Source organism: Aotus nancymaae, unplaced genomic scaffold, assembly GCF_030222135.1.
Source record: "Aotus nancymaae isolate 86718 unplaced genomic scaffold, 86718_ANA_hifiasm-v0.15.2.pri h1tg000014l, whole genome shotgun sequence".
NCBI lineage: Eukaryota > Metazoa > Chordata > Mammalia > Primates > Aotidae > Aotus > Aotus nancymaae.
Genome location: NW_026988425.1, coordinates 118,999,606 through 119,016,754, shown reverse-complemented (window position 1 = coordinate 119,016,754; position 17,149 = coordinate 118,999,606).

Below are 17,149 nucleotides of genomic sequence, written 5' to 3'. Positions count from 1 at the left end.
TTTTTTCTGTCCTTCCCAATCCTTGTGTCATTTATTTGCTTGCCTTATTGTACTAGATAATATCTTTAGAAAAAAGTTGAGTAAAACTAGGGACAGAAGAAATTCCTGTCTTAGTCCTAATTTGAGAGGGAGAGTTTTTAATATTTCATCACTAAGTATAAAATTTGTCAGAGTTTTTATTGATAACCTTTATTAGATTAAGGAGATTCCCTGCTATTTCTATTTTGCATAGCATTTCTATCATGAGTCAGTGTAAATTATATTACATATCTTAATGTACTTATGAGATAATCACAATTCATCCCATATTCCCATTTATTTAGTAAATTTTATCATTCGAGTTTCTCATTTTTCTTCTTTTTTCTCTCAAGCCGTGTTTGTAATGATTTTCAATTGTTAAGCCAGCCTTGCATTCTTGGAATAATTCCAACTTGGTTATAATGTATTATCCTTTTAATATGTTACAGATTCCGGTTGACCACGTTTTGTTAAGGACTTTTGTACCTAAGTTCCTGAGAAAGATAAAAAATAATTTTTTTGTAGTGTCTTTGTCAGTTTTATTATTAAGGCTATTTAACCTCATGCTAGGTTGGGAACATGTCAGAAAATGTACATTATTCTTCTTTTTTATGCAGGATGCAATTTAGGCTCACTTCTCTACAGTCCTTTTTTTTTCTCTGGAGTCTTGGCTTTACAAATCCTGACAGCCTTAATGGCCCTAAATTTCAATTTTACTTTTACATCAGCTGTAAGCCTTTGGTCTCTGCTCTGTGACATACATCATCAAGTGCCCTGAGGGAAAAGGCAGTGGCCACCGTCGAGCTCATGTCTATCTGTTCCTCTCCTTTTAGGATCTCAGCTGCTCAAATCTTGGCTGCCTTGCTTGCTCTGTGATACTTTCAACAGCTGTTTAAAATCTAGGTTTTTTTATAGTTGTTCCTGGCAGGCACAAGTTATTTATCTTAACCAAAACAGGAAGTCCAATCTTCATCTTTAAGGCTGACAACAGATTGGACCATCTCTCATTGTTCCTTCCTTGGTAACAGAATATTGGGGTAGCAGTTCCCACAAGAACAATATGAAGCAGCGGTTGCATGAACAGCATCTGTAGCCACACCTGGGCTTGGATGTCAGCTCCGACACGCCTAGCCAAGTGTGTTAGGAGGACTTCTCTACACTTCAGTTCACTCATTTTAGTATCTACGTCATAGGCTTATTGGGAAGACTAGACCTAGTGAAATAATATGTTTGAAGTAGTTATACAGTGCCTAAAACAGGGTAATAAAATAAAGTGCTGGTTAACACTAAACTAATTTTTTATTATTGGAACTCATTTCTGATGTATCTCTTAATCACTTTTTATTAATATTTTACACAAATATAGGAACGTCTAATGAGTTTATGCTTTTTCTTGTTTCTGGCAGATAGTAGGCACTCAGCTAGTCAATATTTGTTAAACAGGGTTAGTATTGAAGGGATTTAACTCCACACATGGCTAGCAGTGGTTTATTCAATTCCATTGATTCCAAAATAATGATGATTTCCAACAGCAGTACTAATTCATGAATTTATCAGCTACTGTCTTTTAAACTGGGCATAATCTCAGTCACTGTAATCATTTTGAGACACGATTGACTGTTCTCACCTCCATCTCAAACAAAGCCAGGAAGAAGAAACATAATACCTTTATTTTTATTTTATTTTTTTTTGAGACGGAATCTCGCTCCTTCATCCAGGCTGGAGTGCAGTGGTGCCATCTCGGCTCACTGCAACCTCCACCTCCTGGGTTCAAATGATTCTCCTGCCTCAGCCTCCTGAGTAGCTGGGGTTACAGGCATGCACCATCACACCCAGCTTATTTTGTATTTTTAGTAGACAGGGTTTCTCCATATTGGTCAGGCTGGTCTTGAACTCCTGACCTCAGGTGATCCAGCTGCCTCAGCCTCCCAAAGTGCTGGGATTACAGGCGTGAGCCACCGTGCCCAGCCAAGAAGTTATAAATTACCTGGGACTTTTTCTTTTGCCTTTCTTAGCTTGTCTTTCCCTTCTGGAAACTCCTTCGTCATTCAGCACAGAACTTTACATGGACCCACGGGTTAGCCTTGCAGAGATGGAGGGTTAGGGTAGGAAGACGGAGCATTGCTCCTCCCCAGGAGTTAGAGGCTTCCAGGAAATAAGGAACTTCTCATACTACCGGGAGAACCACAGCATGATATTATCAGTAGAACTGACTTCAGTGGAGTCACCCTAGATCCTTTAGGAGGGTCCCATAGAGGGCATTAGTGAGGCTCACCTCTGCAAAGCTGGGATCTCAGCATATGGTGGATTTGAAAGATAATAAATGTATCTTCAATTTATGCCCTTTTCTTTTGTACTCCCATACATTCGCCCTGAATCTGCCGTGTGGCTCTCATGGTGTAGCCAAGAGAAGGAACTCAGAGTCTGATGCCAGTTGTCAAGAAAAGAAGAACGAAGTTATAGTCTCTGTACAAATTCTATAACTTTTTGTTGTTGTTTGGGTCCTTGTTATGGTTAAAACACAAGTTGAATACTGCCCCCTTCGAAAGGGCCCCTGGCCAGTGACCCTTTGGCCAGTCCAATCTTGAATACAATTGCTTCAGTTGCTAACCAGCAGGGAGGCTTGAGGAGACCAGCTACTGACTGTATCGCAGACTGCCCAGAATTTGGAGTTTGGCTGCTTTTCCAGGGAGACTGATTGGGGTCAAGTGAACATGGAAACCCAGGAGTTAAGATAACCCAGGCACAAAAGTCTCAAAGAACAATGCACCCCTGTTCTTGATGTTTTTCTGAGGAATTTCCCAGTGCTGCACTGGACTGGGACCAGGTCCTTTCCTTGGTTACAAAGGCCCATTCTCACAGGCAAAAGGCGGCCTCCATGTGCCTTCCTGGAATTCTAGGAAACTAAATGCTATGCTGGTGTGTGTGTGTGTGTGTGTGTGTGTGTGTGTGTGTGTGTTTGCGCACGTGCGTGCAGGTGCATGCTTTCCTACATAGGTCAAACATTTGAAAAATGCCTTATGGCCTCATTCAAGGACACAGTTACTTAGATGTGCTTGCCTGATTCCAAAATGCATAGCTCTTCTGTGCCACAGCTGGCTGTCCCATGACAAGAGACTGCCTAGACTGACAGAAAATAATGGTTTTCTAGAAACACTGAGCTATGCAGACTATGTGATGAGCTGAAACAAAATACACCATCATAAGAATGGCTAACACTTATAAAAGCGTATTGACACACTGAGTGACAGAATATTCACACTAGAAGAGATCTTAACGTGAATCACAGATTCCGCTTCTAGCTACTGAGGACCTACTATGTGCCATGCGTTGTTCCACACACTGAGGAGACAGAAATGAATGGAACAGATTATTTTCCCTCAGAAGTTTACATTCTAGGAGGGAAGACAGACAATTAGCAAGTAAATAAATGAACAAGACAAATTCCGATAATGATAAGTGCCACAGTGGAAGTAAATTAGATGTATGGTAGGGAGTTACTGTGAGGGGTGGGAGGGGCTTCTTCAGACAGGGAAGTCAGGGGAGGGCTCGGTGTTGATACCACTTCTTCCCTGGCTGGTTCTGTGTCCCAGGAGGCGGATCTTCATTGAGTTCTTATGATGCAGAAAATCCAATGATATCCAGTGTCTGAGAAAGACAGAGATGCATTATGAAAGCCCTGGTGAACACTGACAGTAGAATCCCTGCGGAGACCCATGGGGTTCAGAGTGAGACCACGTGCCTGATACTATATTCCCTTGGGGAACCAGGCATTCAACTGGAAGCAGGGTTTGAAAATATGCATAGGTCATGTAAATGCTCCCCCAAAAGTATCTGTAGTGGAGGAGGATACAGTTAAGCAGACAAGATGATCCTGTAAATGTCAGCCAGTCTCTTTTCTCATCTATACTAGTGTTTGCTCAGAGGGTCCATGAACAGAGTGGCCCTCATGGCAGAGACGGAGAAGACACATGGGCTCAAAAACCTGGACTTCTCTTTACCCAGCCTTATCTGGCTAGTCCCCCAGCTGAAAGCCTAAATTCTCAGTAGCATTGAGTCCTTGACATGGTACCAGTTCCTTGGAGGATCTGCCAGTCAAATGACAATAGATCAATTACACTGGGGTCCCTTACATCACGGGGAGATGAACAATTTTTTCACAACAACAGATACATATTCCAGATACAGATTTACCTTCCCTTCCTGAAGCAGTTCTTCCAGCATCACCATTCACAGATTCATAGAATTTATTTACCCTCTTCTTGGTATCCCTCACATAGCTTCTGCCAGAAAAGGAAGTGGGGCAATGAGAACTTATACCCAAGAGACTGTGTTTAATCCTTTACATGGATTAAACCACATCTCAACCTCATGATATAGAGACTATTATTATGCACCTTGTGTGCCATGGAAACTGAGACTTGAAGAGTTTAAAAAAACTTGCCCCAAATGATCAGCTATCTTGTAACATAACTAGGACTAAAACCTAGATTTTATGGCAAAAAAGTCTGCGTTAAAGAAACACTGCATTTCTTGGAGAAATGGCTGATTCTGGGGTTGGGAGAGGGAAAACAAGATGAGTGAGAAACATCTTAAAATCCCAGAAGGGAAGAGGAAGGTAGGACCTCCTTCCCCTCCAATAACAGGAGGAGGGAAGGAAGGAAGGAAAAAGGGAGGGGAGGGGAAGGAAGGAAGGAAAGGAAGGGAGGGAAGGAAGGGAGGGAAGGGAAGGAAGGGAAGGAAAGGAAGGGAAGGAAAGGAAGGGAGGGAAGGAAGGGAGGGAAGGGAAGGGAGGGAAGGGAAGGAAGGGAGGGAAGGAAGGGAGGGAAGGGAAGGAAGGGAAGGAAAGGAAGGGAAGGAAAGGAAGGGAGGGAAGGGAAGGGAGGGAAGGGAAGGAAGGGAGGGAAGGAAGGGAGGGAAGGAAGGGAGGGAAGGGAAGGAAGGGAAGGAAAGGAAGGAAAGGAAAGGAAGGGAGGGAAGGGAAGGGAGGGAAGGGAAGGAAGGGAGGGAAGGAAGGGAGGGAAGGGAAGGAAGGGAAGGAAAGGAAGGGAAGGAAAGGAAGGGAGGGAAGGAAGGGAGGGAAGGGAAGGGAGGGAAGGGAAGGAAGGGAGGGAAGGAAGGGAGGGAAGGAAGGGAGGGAAGGGAAGGGAAGGAAGGGAAGGAAAGGAAGGGAGGGAAGGAAGGGAAGGAGGGAAGGGGAGAAGGGAAGAAAAGCAAGGAAGAAGAGCAGGGAAAAAGAGCAGAGAAGGCAAGGGGACATGAAGGAGAGAGGAAAAGGAAGAGAAAGGGAAGGAGGAAAGAAGATAGGTGGGGCTTGTCCAAGGGACACAGGAGCCAACCCTTTGTTCAGCCCTGAAACAAAGCTGGAAGAATTTGAATAACAAAATTAAAAAACAATCATATTCTATTGTAACCTGAAATAACAAAACAAATATCCATGACCTGTACTGTTAGAAACAATTAATCAAATAAATAAATACATGGAGGAGAATAGATAAATCTTTCTTACAGAATTCCAAATAACGTTTGTTGATTCTCCCTTTCCCAAAAGGTTGATATCACGTGTTCTAATATAGAACAATGAAAAGGGCACTTCACATCTGTGCTTTCTTCCCCCAAAGCCCCTAACCCCAGTCTAATCATGAAAAAACATCCAACAAACCCAAATGGAGGGACAATGTGCAAACTATCTGGCCAGCCCTCTTCTTAACCGTCAAGGTCATGGGAAACAAGGAAAGACGGAGAAAGTGTCCCAGAATTGAGGAGGCTTCAGAGACACAACAAATGCAAACGTAGTGTCTTGGACTGGATCCTGGAACAAAAAAAAACCAACATGAGTAGAAAAACTAGCAAAATAATGTCTGTAGTTTAGTTAATAGTACTGAAGCAACGTGAAAGTTTAAAAGTGAAAAGTTTAAAAGTTTCAAAAACACAGAAAACAGAATACTGTATTAGATCACCTATGAGTCATAGTATTTGACAGAATTTGCTTGGGTATTTTCTATTTGTGAACATTCAGTTGTAGGCCATGGAAAATTTGCTTCTCTGCCCAATTAGTAGAGAAATTAAGGAAAGGAAAGAAAGGAGACATGTAAAGAGTTGATTAATTCTACGGGTTTAAAGATCACTCCAAAGAGGTTGTACTTTTAACAAACAATTTAATAAACTCGGTGACTCTACCATCAACCCTCAGTTCAGTTGAACTTTTCTCTCTGTATGCATAAAACCACAGGTCTTGCATCTTGTGATGAAATCTCCCACTTCACCAAACAAAAGTGCACCCATGTTGACGAATAGTCACTGGTATAAATCATTTGAGACAATCAGAAGTTTCATTATGCATTTGCCTGAAAAATTGGCCTCTTTGGTGAATATTTTAAATGTATTTCTCAAATCTGTCTTCACTGCAACACATCAGGTTGGAGAATTAATCTGAATAGTAACTGGAAGGTTGGAAATGAGGGTTGCAAGAAAGGAGATGAAGTAGTTGTTACTGAGAAGTAAAGTTGAGGCAGCTGGTCACAAGTCACAGCAGGACTCACATCTCTTCATTGTAGTTGGCATTTAATAATCACACATTTATTGAACACCTACTTCTGCAATGCATAGAAATAACCACAAACATGTGCCAGGACTAAATGGTTGTTATTTATTACCAACCCTACATAATAGTCTTTATTATCCCCATTGTTAGAGGTAAAGTGATTGAGGTTCAGAAGCATTAAGTCACATTGTCAGCTGGGCGTCAAATTAGATTGCCTTGGCTTCAGACCTCCAGCTTATTCATAGGGGGCACAGCTGTGCTTATATGGGCAACACAGCATGGAGCCTACACCCCCAGCAAAACAAATAAGAGCTCGGAGGCCATGACTTAAACACACCATTTTTTAAAAAACATGGACGAATCTGTTTAGCAATATTTGGTTGTTAGTTAACTCAAATTGGCCCTGTTTTTCTCCTGCAAAGATAGTCTCTGAGCTCCATGTAAACTTGGAAGGAAGAGAGGGTTCTCAACAGAGGAGCCACCTGTTCAAGGGATAAGTCAGGGAAACATCTTTTTAGATTTTTTTCCCCTCGAGTCATAAGAAACGTTTTTATTTTTCAAAGGCAGTAACAAACATGGATCTCTGTAATAAGAGAAAACAGTCTCTTGAGCAAAAGCACAAACAGCAGTTTCAGTTCTAAGCCACAGCAGCTTTCCCCCAAGGAAACATTAAACACACTTAAAAAGGGGCAGGGCTGGGCTGAGTAGACAGCAGCCTACACAGCAGACGGGATCAGAGTCACAATCCAGTGGAACGTGCTCCGGAAACAAAATCAGAACTCCAACAGGCAGAGGGGGAAGACACTGGATGGTATGGTTTGGCGGTGTCCCCAGATCTCATCCTGAATTGTAGCTCCCAAAATTTCCACGTGTTGTGAGAGGGACCAGGGAAGAGATAATTGAATCATGGGGGTGGTTTTCCCCCACTGTTCTCATAGTAGTAAGTCTCATGAGGTCTGATGATTTTATAAGGAGTTTCCCCTTTCACTGGGCTCTCTTTCTCTCTTGCGTGCCACCATATAAGACATGCTTTTCACTTTCCGCCATAATTGTGAAGCCTTCCCATCCATGTGGAACTGAGCCCATTAAACCTCTTTTCCTTTATAAATTGCCCAGTCTTGGTTATGTCTTTATCAGCAGCATGTGAAAATGGACTAATTAATACACTGGATGACCAAACTCCAGTTCTATTATAGAAATATATATATGTATGTATATAGTTTGTATATTTTGTACCTATATGTAATTAAATTTATAAATACAAAACATAAAACTGTGTTAAGTATATAAAATTATATCTAAAATATGCTAATTCAAAATATAAAATAAAATAAGCGATATTGTGCTAAATAACCATTTTTATTTAAAAATGAATCAACAGGCTCATCTTTTATTTTTTTTAAGTGGGAGTTCAGTGGTGGTTAATAAGATGAGGGAGCATGCTCAAACTTGATAAGAAAGTCCCTTCAGAGCAATGGTGTGTAACTGGGGAGGAGGGGTTCTGACACCTATGAGAATCTGATGAAAGCCTTAGATTATTTTTCATGAAAATGAACATATACCCATCGTGCGAGTTTTCTTTCTGGGTCGTCCATGAACCCCTGGTGTTGATCCCTATGGAGAGTTCAAGGGCAACCTAAGCGTTCTGCTATGTTCATTTCTCAAGCAGCAAAAGAGATGGACAAATCATCAAGATTTCTAAAAAAACAGTTTATAAATCTTTTGTTGAAGGAGCTCTGAGTTTATCTGTTTGTATACATGGGGTTTACTTCTGTGCCTTTCAATTTCCAGATCATGTTCCAGATACACATGACCCCAAATAATTGAAATCAGGTAATAAAAGATCAGAACAGGGATCAAGCACTCTTACGCTTTGGTGCATTAGCAAGAGATCCCTGAAGCTTAGAATCTGATGGACATCAACCAAACCTGAAAGGCTAAAGAATCTGGTCCAGAGGCATGGCCATGAGAGCCAGAATGTTGCCCCGGCCCTCTCTGGCGCACATCTGGGGCAGAATTCAAACAGGTGGATGGTGGTGTTGGAGCTGAGGTCATGGAAGCCATGTGCCAAGACCAGGTGGCTGCTCCCGAATCACAGAATGGAGTTGTGTCATGTGCACATTTCACTCTCATTAATTCTACAACATAGCCTAGGGAACTAAAAGGAAAAGCCCAAGAAAGAGCAAGAGAAGAAGCAAATAATTGAAATAGTGTAGACCATGAGTCCATGTCATTCAACAAGCCCACGCTAAATGCCAGCGGACACAACGCTGCTGCCAGAACAAAAAGGACAAGCAAGAACATGTGAAGGACGTTAAGGGCTTCTCAGCCACTGACAAGGAAGCAAGCCTGTTGTTCAGGGACCAACGAGTGAGTGTTCAAGGAAGCAAAGTGGAGTTGAAGACATGGCCCACAAAGAAACATCAACCAGTGGTGAACTAGATAAATGTATAAAATCACATGCAAAAGATGGAAATGCCTAGATATTTTCTCTGGTACTTGGTGGGAGAGGTATATGGGGTGGGTACTCTCCCTCATAGAAACGGGCTGTACAATATTCATTCTTGGCAGAAAACCAAAAACATTTGTTAACAAAGATATATGACTACGGCCTCAGAGTCCCTAGCCACTGTATTCCTGGATCAGTCTGGTACATAGATTACACGTTTATTGAATGCTCCTAGGTTGTTGTCACTGAGAAATATTACAGCACTGAGTAAAGTGGATCTTATGGTACACCTGACCTCGAGCAGGAGAAATCAAAGAGGGAAGGCATCATCCACATTAAATACTTCCTGAGCTCAACAGGTGTCTCATGGGTGTATGAACTGCACATGGGAGAGATTGTTCCAGACCACACACTGTCTGTCATCATTGCTGATTGGACTATTGCAGTGGAAGACTGTGGTCCTAACTCACAAGGAAAAAGTTTATGCCTTGGATAAGACTTCATCTCCCAACACGTCCTTGAAATTGCTTACCACAAAGTCTTCCAGGGAGCTTTGCTCTTGTTATCAACAATAAAACCTCAAAGGAAGTCAAATTATCCCAGAAGAGTCAGAGAACATGAGGTCGCCATCTCATTGACTACAAAAGCAAGTGAAACTTATTGTATTAAATATCAAATGCAAATCACAGGCAGGAGAGGATCATGGGGGGAAATAATTCCTCCTCTCATTGCGACCTACCTTAGAACTGGTGGAAATTAATTGCATTTGTAGATATAATGGTTTATAAAATCCTGTTATTATACATGCAATATTGCTAGAAAAAGTTCTCACTCTCATTCATATAGTACTTTACATTTTCCAATACACATTGACACATACTATCTCTTGCTGTAGTTAGAGTGAACTCGGATGCAGAATATCAGAATGATGAAACTGAGGTTCAGAAGGTTAAGTGAACTGTCCAGGTTCAGGCTTGGAGTGGGGATAGCTATTTGGCCACAACAGTAAGAAACCAAATTTAGCCACTAACAACACCCTGTTATGAGCTACAAAAGAAAAGAAACAACTGTTTGGCGTCTATTTCCTTAGGGTAACAGCTTGCAAGGTTTTGAAAGAACAACTTGCTATTGGAGCATTGGCTCCTTGAATTCCATTATTAATACAGGATGAATGGATGCCCAGTTTTGTAGGCTTCTCTGGAAATAAACACTGGCTCTCTGCCCTTTCCTACATCCCCGCCCCCAATTCAGAACTGTTGTTTTGTTGTTTTTAATTGCCTTTCCTTTGTTTATTCATTATAAAACCCCTCCAATTCTAACATCCCAAGCTATTGGAAATACAAATGCAGGAGGCATTTGTCATGTTCATAAACATGACAAATTTCAATATTCACAAAATATTATATTCAAACCCCCAGCTCGCTCGTGTAATTGGTGGGCTTTGAAAACTAGAACAGAGGAAAAACTTCAAGTTTAAAGAAAGTAAGGAGAGGGGAGGCAGCCTGCATGTGTATTAAGGGCTGGGTACTCAGGAGGCAAGCACAAAGTCCCTTTTAAGAGAATATTTTTCTCCCCAAACATTTAAGAAGGTTTCAACTTAGAGCTTACAGTTTGTTGTAGTTGTTGTTTGTTTTTTAAGGGAGTGGGGGGTGCCCGGATGCGATGTCTCACAACTTCAATCCCAGCACTTTGGGAGGCCATCAGGGGTTGGTGGCAGGTCACCTGAGATCAGGAGTTCAAGACCAGCCTGGCCAACACGGCAAAACCCCGTCTCTGCTAAAAATACAAAAATCAGCCAGGAATGGTGGCAGGTGGCTATACTCCCAGCTACTCAGGAGGCTGAGGCTGGAGAATCACTTGAATACAAAAGGTGAACATTGCAGTGAGCTGAGATCATGCCATTGTACTCGAGCCTGAGTGACAAGAGGGAGACTGTCTCAAAAAAAAAATAATGGGGGGACGGAGAGAAAAAAAAACAAAAATACCCTAAATAAAAGAAAAACAACCCACACAAACCACTCAGTCCTAATCACCCTCTTTAACTGATTATGGTTGTTAAAATTTTACCAAAGGATTACTAAAAATAGTGAAAAAAAAGTATTTTCTCATCTTAAATTTGTAAAGACAATAGAATTTAGGAGTTTCTGAGAAAACATACCAGAAACTGCCATCAAGTTTTCCCCTCTGGAGCTGAGAGGAGCAGCAGGACTAGAAAGTCTGGGGCAGTGGAGCTGCTGGTGGAGAATGGGAAGCCCAGCTCAGGAGAAATCAGAAAATACGGGACTCGGGTGTGGTCGGAAGCTGCTCCATAAGAGACACAGCTGTGCGAGGAAGGGGAACCCCAGGTGGTCAGAAAGGTCTTAGCCCTGCCCTGACCTACAACACTGGCTTTCACAGGATTCCAGCAGTTTGGTTTCAAACTGAGGTGAACGCTTCAATGCTTATTCACGTGCTTTCATTCACATTGTTTATTCACATTGTTTTTGTTTCATTTTTTTCACAAAGACTCAAGTTGCCCAAATTAAATATTTCTGCTAATGTGACTACACATGCCTAAAAAGTGGGGTGAGGTTGGGGGTGCTTTTAAAATCAGGATGAGAAAAGAGATTAAAAATCATCAAATTAATCCTTTTAGCTCCAAATGAAATTAAGCACAAAATTTTTGGTTTCTCATAGGAAGCAATCAGAAATCTGAACATCTCTTTCCTTTCCTCCCCTAGTCTCTACCCCACACAGAGAAGAAATGAGAAACTCAGCTAAAGCCCAGTGTGTTTTGTTCTGTTGAAGAGCAGAGCTTTACCCCAGACTCTGTGGCCTGCCTCTCCTCTCCAGTGGGATGCAGCACCTGGGATACTTCCGGCTGTAGTAGGATTCCACAGGCTGGTGGGGTTGAGTGTAAGATCTTCAGAATCTTCTTGAAGCTCCTCTGTTAGCTCCTTACCTGCCATCTTCCTAGCACTTTTCTCCCCTAGGCAAGGACTCCTGTCAAAAGCGGCCCCCACTGAGCTGTGGGCTACAAATCATTCTAGGTTCTCTGTCCCACTCTCATTATCTTTAATCTCCCCTTCCTCCCCACTGAATTTGTCAGGGGCCCATCTGGGGCTGGTGCTGGACTTCTGAAACCGGAACCTCCCCAACCTTGGCCCCGGCCCCGGCTCACCCACTTCTCTCTGCCTTCAACCTCACGGTCATCATGTAACACTTCTTGCTTTTGGTTGTATACTCTCCGTTCCACTGCTAGCGCTGGTTTCTTTTTTGAAAAGCATTGTTGCTACTGTGATTCCAGAGTAGTTGACTCTTCCCAAGCCACTCCCCATGGCTGGAAATGGAAAGGTTCCCTCGAGCTCTGCTGCCTCCTCTTTCTCTTGAACCCACAAAGTTTTGGTCCCCAGACTCAATTCGTCTTCCTCTGTTTCTCTGGGGCACACTTCTGCTTTGCAGGAGTGAGATGCCTGGCAGGAAGGGGATGATGACCTGAGCCAGTATGTGGTCCCACAGCTTTCGCTGCTTTGATCCCTTGAGTTTTCTGTTTTCTCTGCTGATCTCTCCATTGAGTGGCTTGAGTCTCAGGAATCCATTGATTCTCTTGATTTATCTCTTTTAAGATCTTTCTCCTTATTATTATTTTTTTACCATGTTCAATATCAAGGTGAAGATCCATGGGTTCATCTTTATATTTTCCTTTGGCCTTGTAGCCAGGTTTCCGGGGACTTTTCATTTCATCATGAGCCAGACCAGTCTTTCTGAATGTGTTGAGGGAAACGTCTAATCTCCTGTGTATCTCTGGGCTTTTCTTGTTTTTAGCTGCATCCTGCTCAGTTTAGGTATTTAGTAAAGCATTCATACAATGTCATCCTGAGGAGTGAAAGTGGTGCTCCACCACATGGTGAACAAGGGTCACTCTCTGCTGGGCAAACAATTCTGAGGGGCTTCACTGAGACTGAGTTGACTGTATGTGCTGGAAAATGGGACAAATTTCTGTTCCTGTTTGTTGCTGTGAACTAAGTCCTGACAAAGTTGTGTTCCTGAGCCAATCACTCACTAGGTCACGCAAGGTCCTCATCAAAAGATTCCATCCGGACATTGACCTGTGTCTCTTGAATAATCACAGAGAAAGACTTTCCTGTGGACAAGTGTTCTTTGGCTCCCATATGTTCTTTTTCTTTTTTTTTTTTCATCATTCCCTTAGGTTTCTGCAATAATCACATATTGCTTGTTTTAGAAAAATATTTTTTCTTCAAGCAATCCTTCCTGTATTATAGCAATATCGTATCAATTTGCATTCCCACAACTATCTACTTCTGTGTTCAGTTTTCTCTATGCTCAGAATTTATTCTACACATTTTCCCCTAGCCCTCTTCCCTTCCCACTCTGTACTCTCTTCCTAGTCAAGCTCTTCCACTCCCATTGCTTCAGTTACAATCTATACATTGATATCTTCCAAACATGTATTGCATATCCCAGACTTCTGAATGCTAAACCTATGTATCCAGTTACCTATTTAGCATATCCACCACAATCACTGACTGGCAATTCAAACCAAGTATATTTAAATCAGGACTCAAGGACCCTGGTCCATTCCCAGCCCTCTTCCTGTTTCCCATGTCAGTGAATGACACTCCTATCTCTGCCATTATATAAGCTAGAAATCTGGTTTAACACCTCCCTATCCAACATACCACATATATCCAGTAAGTTATCAAGTCCTATTGCTTCTCCTTACAAAATATCTCTCAAATCTGTCCACAGTGCTCCATATTCATGGACATGCTTCACTGGGTGAAGGCTTCATCTCTTATGTAGATCACTGCAATAGTCTTGAATTGGTTTTTTTTGTATCCACAGATGACTGCCTTCCTCCCGTCATCTTCTCTTCAGCCAAATTTATCATTTTGAAAACACGAATTTGACTACATATTTTTCAAACCTTAAATCTTTCAATAGTTTCACTTTTGCTTTTTAAAATAAAATGTAAAAATCACCAACATTACAGGACCCCCAACAACATAACCTCTTTCTTTTTCATCACTCTTATCCTCTCCTGCCCCTTGAGTTTTGCAGCCTTATGCTGTAGGGGGAAAACCCTCACAGATTCAGAATTTGAAAACAAGGCTTTGCCTTTCATAAAAAATGTAGGAAGATGGAAGACTTTTCACCAGCCAACAGTCGAGAACCACTTCAAGCCCAATTCTTAGCAGAGTAATGTGACAGGCTTTATTTTAGATCTGAGTACAATGAATGCTGCTTCCAAGAATTGCGTTGTATCCAGAAAAGGGAGAGAAAGCCTCAGGATGCTCAGGTAGAGAAGAAGGGTTACTGACGCTTCTCGTCAGAGAAGAAAAGGTGAAACTTGTCATAAGCTATCAAACTTCAAAAGGCTATTTATGTAAAGGCTCTCACAACATATTTTTGAAGAAACTATTTGTCCTATGAAGTGTTTAGGATCGATAAGAGATTATAATATTTGTCCAGGAAAGTAAATTAGTGAAACTGTGCAAGGGAGACACAGTGTTTGCCTAGGGCGGCGAAACGCTAAGGATCTCTTTGGCTGATATTTTCCTATGCTGAGCCAAGAACATCTGTTGATCACAGAGAGGCTGGCTTCCTCTACAACCGCAATAACTTTCATTAAGTACCACAAGGGAGAAAGTGTCTTTATGGTTAGGTCCGTTTTATGCACTGCCTGTTCTATTTGAAACATGTTTCTTTCTCTCCTCCATTCTCCAGGCTAACTCCTACTCTTCCTTCAGCTCTCAGTTAAACATAACAGCTTCTTGGACAGCTTTCCTGATTAACTGATTAACCACTTCCTTGATTAGCTGCTTTAGAACTCTCTGTCTTTGACCCACTTACCAGCAATTTGATTCAATAATTAAATGACTAATACATGTTAGAATATGCCTATCAGGTTCTTCACTATAAGCCCCTTTCTCAGCACAGTATCTTACACATTTTAAAAGTATTTGCTGAAAGATATGTTAATTCATTTGTATTATTTAATATTTGTTCATCTGTCCTATCAAAGTGTAACTCCCTTGACCAGGACTTTGTCATATTTCTCTTTGTAGAAAAGAAGACTGATGATTTAATATGGTGCTTTGTCCACAGTATACCTTCAGTCAGTGTTTTATACATACTGAAATAAAAAGGAAAGCCAAGCAGTTCTTACCGATACCCCTTTGTGATACAGCAGCAACTTAAGTCTTGGTTTCACATACCTTTATGTTGTTAAAATTTATTTAAGACCTCAAAGAGCTATCGTTTATATAGGTTATCTCTATCAATATTTTTTCATCTGAGTTAAAGCTGAAAAACTAAAATATATCTACTTAGCAATTTATTAAAGTAACAACAAACCCATTGCATGTTAGCAAAAACACCATATATTTGTTTGAAAATACCATGTATGTGTATAAAAATATCATGCATTTGTATAAAAATATCATGCGTTTGTATGAAAATACCATGCGTTTGTATGAAAATACAAATGTGTGGTGTGTATGAAAATACAAATGCGTGGTATTTTTGTAAACATGCAATGTGTTTCTTGTTACCTTAATAAATGGAAATAGATTCATTACCTTAATGTCTTTGAAAATGCATTTTGGAAATACATTTCCAAAATTGAAACATCTTTTTGGTTAGAAGAATGGCATTATTTTATGTTTTTAAAAAATATATTTAATGTTACTAGTTTAAAGACGATAACTAGATTCTAAAACCTGATTCTGCTTTCAACCTGCTGCAAGGTGTTGGTTTGTTTGAAGCATATAAAAAAAAACCAGCATTACACAATTATGCAGTTGGAAAATAAAGAGATTTTAATAACCTTTTTCCATTATTATGGATATATTCCTTTACTACTACACCAAAATTCAACGAGTGATTATTTTTTAAAGATGAGTTGAAATATCGAAGTGAAACATTATCAGTGAACTTTTTTCATCATGGTTACATTAAAATCTATCAGTTCACTTTGTACTCTGAACAGATATTTAACTCATGCATCACTTAGAAAATAATAATTCACTGAGTCATACAGATCTCCTAAATACCGTATTGAGGGACTATGTTAACCTCTTCCTGGGTCCACAAGGGGAGTGGTTTCAAAGGCAAGAACTTCCTAGTGCCATGCCTCCATCCACCTCCCCATCCGGGAACCTAGAGTTGTTTGTCTAACTTTCGCGTGTGTGGGCTAGCTAAAATTCCAGGTGAGCTTCCTTTGTTCAGAAAGCCCGCCAAAAGCCCTGAAAGGAAAGGCTCTGTTGTGGGCCCAAGCAATCAATCTGGGATCACAGTCAAAAATCAATCACTCCAGAAGAAGTTTAAAAACTCTCTTCTCATTGGACAAGAACATAACTGGAGTGGGAATAACGTCAAAGTTAAGACTCCACTGCCCCTTACCTGTGTGGATTCCTTCTCTAGATCCCCTCTCACAGCAATGTGAGAGCCGTCTCTTCCTTTCTTCCTGTGCGAATTTCCCTCTCTGGGATCCCCTCCCACAACAGCATGGGAGCTCTCTCTACCTCTTTCTCTCTCTGTCTCTCTCTCTCTCTCTCTCTCTCTCTCCCCCCCCCCCCACCTACTAAATCGCTCTCTGCAAAACTCTTTGGGTCCATGATATTTATACGAACAGTAAGCCCATCACACCTTCAGGGCCTCTTTCCCCATTCCTGGGGCAGGGGAGGCCAAGAACACTGGGACACCCGGTTACAATATTTCATTATACAATATAAAAATTACATTTATTAATACCAACACCAATCTCATCAGAAAAGTAATTGGGAAACTGCCAAGCTTTCAGTGGCAAATACAAATTTTCCAAAAGTCTAACTTTCACTTGAAATGTTAAATTTTATCGTGGCAACAAAAATTGTAAGTTTTTGGTGATAGACTCACTTTATAAATTTTTAAGAAAATGTCTTGCGAATATACAAATCTGCATAACTAGAGTTTGTCTATTAGTCATTGTTCCAGATAAAAATGGTGTTTCCTTAAAAAACTAAAATGCTGACATTTGAGCTTGCAACTCACACAACTACACGAGTGCTTTTCCTCGGGAACACCATGGTGCTTCAGTATGCAGCAGAAGTGCTCTAGGCACTTGACTTTTATCTTGGAGTGCTCATGAAGTACCA